The sequence below is a fragment of the Saccostrea cucullata genome, unplaced genomic scaffold (genome assembly GCF_032062105.1).
Source record: "Saccostrea cucullata isolate Sc308-1 unplaced genomic scaffold, CSIRO_AGI_Scuc_v1 ctg3386, whole genome shotgun sequence".
Lineage (NCBI taxonomy): Eukaryota > Metazoa > Mollusca > Bivalvia > Ostreida > Ostreidae > Saccostrea > Saccostrea cuccullata.
The window spans coordinates 39,570-43,278 of NW_026933163.1; the positions used below are offsets into that span (position 1 = coordinate 39,570).

Sequence of the window (3,709 nt, forward strand, 5' to 3'; positions counted from 1 at the left end):
TTTTTTTATGGTTTAAGTTGTTCTAAAAAAAGTCGTAAATTTCCGTCTCCAGATGTGGTGTTACAAAAGAATCTTGCTTTTTCGAATTTTTAACCCTATTCATACTCTAAAATATTTTAAAAGACACATTTCCGCTGGTATATTTTTTATCTATGATGAAAAATTTCAATTATCGACCGAGTAATGGACCCAGAAACACGGAGAAAAAAAACTCCGCTCAGACACTGTGGGGTATGGTATTTGTCACTCAATATCTCAGAAATAAGTCTAGAAACCTATTGATATGTCTGCTTTATAGTATGTAGGACATACTAAATAAGATATATACAAAATATGACAAAAATTAAATGACAGGTATTTTTTCAGCTAAAGGTCCTTCATCGCCTTATTTGACCTTCCAGGTGAACATTAGGATTCATTATTCCTACATAATATTCAGGTACAAAGATTTGGAGAAGAGTGTATGATTGTCCGCTTTTTTCTGAATGTAAACCTTAACATTTTCTCGCTGGAAAATGTTCATTGAAAGTCTAACTTGTTATCACTCTTCTTCTTTATACAGTAGCTGTAAATGTATGACATTTGGACTGTACAATATTTGGTGGAAATTGATTTTAGGACAGGCTAGTATAGATTTAATTAATCGCATTTTATCATCTTCCTATTTAGGAGTATATTTGCAAGACAATTAACTTAGTTCTTGAATTAGCGGAAGTTGCTTACCACCAAAGGCGCTAAAAAGAATACACAGCCAAATGCAATACGTTGACAGTAGTTAAAGTTCAGCTTTTACTTGAGTGGACAAATTGAACGACATTCAGGTATGAGGTGGGCTGTCCTCTCCTTCTACTCTCACGATCGTAAATTTTAATTTTTTTCGCTTGAAAATGTTCATTGCAAGTGTGAATCCCTAAATTTTTGATACAGTAGAGTAAATGCACTCCCCCCTACATCAATAAACTTTTTGACGGATTTATTAAAAATATTTTATGGTAACTTGTCATTTTTGACTCTTATAATGCTCCACTATAAGCCCGACATTTGCTATTATTTTTTCTTCATTGCACCAAAAATAGATTTCAAATGTAAAATTAATAAGGACCATGGTTTTGCTTATGTTAACACCGATTTCTTGACTTGATTGGCTAGGACTTGAGTAAATGTAAACAACAAACTTGAGATTTCTGCTTGCTTAATCAGTATTTATTAGTTTAATCACTGGATCATATATTAAAGTAATTATTGCTGTTTTTGCTGTTAGTAAAATGATTTTCCACCATCGAAAAACAATTTTAATTTTGCAATTATGATAGATAAATCTTCTGCTCCCCAAGATTCTGAATTATCGTATTGACCTTAAAATAGTAATAATTATATAATGTAATGAGATCAACAAATCATCAGTTTATTCCCAATGTAGCTCAGATGAGCTTTTTTGCCAGTAGGTCCCTTAATTTTTATGACCCCAAAAATTTTAACCATAATTCACAAGGGGTCATTATTCTACGGGTTCATTTTATTTTTCTTCATGTTTGATATTCAAAATTTTTCGGCGCATGAGGACATTTTTTGTACAGGCAAAAGGTTCCGCCGACGAAAAACAAATATTAGAATTTTGACGGCGATAAATGACCTCAACTTTTATTCGATGGGCGTCGTTATTTGCTTTTACACTTACAGTGAAAGTAAGCCCTGCGATTAATTGGGTAGCAAACACAGTGTTGTCTTTGTTTTCCGAATTCGGACGTGCTGAGATATGACTGCAAAAGTGTTTTAATAGAAAATAATCTTGCCAGAAAGATGATTAACACGATTTTTAAAAATCAAATTATCATTTTATTAGTTTACCTATTTACGCCAATAGTGGTATTTAACTGAGACCTGTTTATTTGATATGTTGTATATGATTTTTATACATCATGTGCTGTTATACTAAGTAAATCAATATAAATAGATAACAACAATAAATGAATTTAAAAAATATCACGTATAACTTTAAAAAAACATGAATAAAAATACAGATGTATGCCAAAAAATTTACAAGACCGTCGTGTAATTTATTCAATTTTACTTTATGCACAATTATTATTAAATACTCTTGATAGTTTTATACTTACATGTATAGATTAAGATTTATTTTATAATTGTTCTTTATATGATCTTAATTATAATACACATTGGTCTAATTTACTAAAGTAATAACTTTGCAAATTTTGATTTAGCAAAGTGATCACTATGAAAACTTTGATTTACTTAGGTAAAAACTTTGATTTACTGTACTGATTACTATGACATTAAAGTGATTACTTTGATTTACTACATATAAATTAATAACTTTGACAATATGGTGCATGACCACTTTGAGTTTCTAGTCATGTTATCCCTGTGACACTTTGAAAACAATAGTATTGTTTTGTTAAATTTTGCAAAGAACCTTTATTGTGCTTGAACCTTTGTAATTTAATTCTAAAATCACAAGAATTTAACGCATTAAAAACTTATTACATATAAAAATATCGGGAAAAAAAATGACTTTTTAATAATTTTTTGCAGCGTATTTTTGTTTTCATTACAGAGTTGTCCCGATCGCGTGTACCTCCTTTAGAGTGTATTCTGTTGTTGTAACACTTTGTATGGATGATCCTGGAGATTTACTGGGAAATAACAGACCAAACAGACTAAAATAAATCCTGGTTCATTTTCCTTAAAAACTGGGGATACTCTGAGTGTGTTATTTATCTACTTTGCTTTAGATTGCTCTTTCTCTCTATATATACATTTGCGGAGAAATGGATCAGGTAATTTTATCATGATAAAGGTATATACAGACAACAACATATTTTTAAATTCTTAAATAATATAACCAGTAATAATATATAAGAAAATATAGTAATAATACTACCATGAGTTTAAAATGCTGGTTCAAAGAAAACGAAACACACAGATGAAAAAGTTAAAGCTGTCGTAAATTCTAAAAATTCCGAAATTTCTTTCAGTCACGCCTTCAGACTCGATGTGTATTTATCTAAAATTAGTGTGGGTGATTTTCAACATAATGAACGCATCTTCAATTCTTATCACATTCTCATACTATACATTTTTGGATGCAAGTAAGTATGAACTATATAGAGAGTTTATCACAGGTATATGTAGTCTTGTATAAATGTATTGAGTAAAAAGCTTTAAGACGTGTACAGATGTAAGAGTCTTTTTTTCTTTTCAGACATGCATGCGAGGAGTATAAACAAACATATGATTAATTCTGTGTTTACAGTTCTGAACATTTTTATCAATGACAAACCTGTACGTTTTTGGCATGTGTGTTACCCTGCCTTGTTCGCTGTAATATATCTGATATTTAATGGGGTTTATCAGTTACAAGGACACAATGAGCCTATATATTCTGTATTAAACTGGAATAAATTTGGCAGTGCTTTGGGATTTTCTGCCCTAGAAATTTTTGTTGCCCTTCCGATCATCCACTTGATCTTCTTTGGTTTGTATAAGCTTAGGTGTTGCTGCCTAGGGAGACGTCATGAAGATTCCACAGGATACCATCCTGTCGACAACACAGAATCAACAGAAAGGCAAGACAAAAATTCTATAGAGTTAGATACGATTGTTCCGAGGAATTATGAAACATTTCAGCCAAATAAAACATAATTTTTCCTGCGCCAGGAAATGGTCGAAATATGTTTTGATTTTTTTG

General features: G+C 30.9%; 1 long non-coding RNA gene across 1 annotated transcript; it reads left to right on the top strand.

Annotated features, from left to right (window-relative positions):
- Positions 1 to 2,710: 2,710 nt before the first annotated feature.
- On the top strand, positions 2,711 to 3,297 carry LOC134237422 (uncharacterized). The gene is made up of 3 exons (XR_009985824.1): positions 2,711 to 2,798; positions 2,997 to 3,110; positions 3,224 to 3,297. It is a non-coding gene; the product is annotated as an uncharacterized LOC134237422 (long non-coding RNA).
- Positions 3,298 to 3,709: the final 412 nt, after the last annotated feature.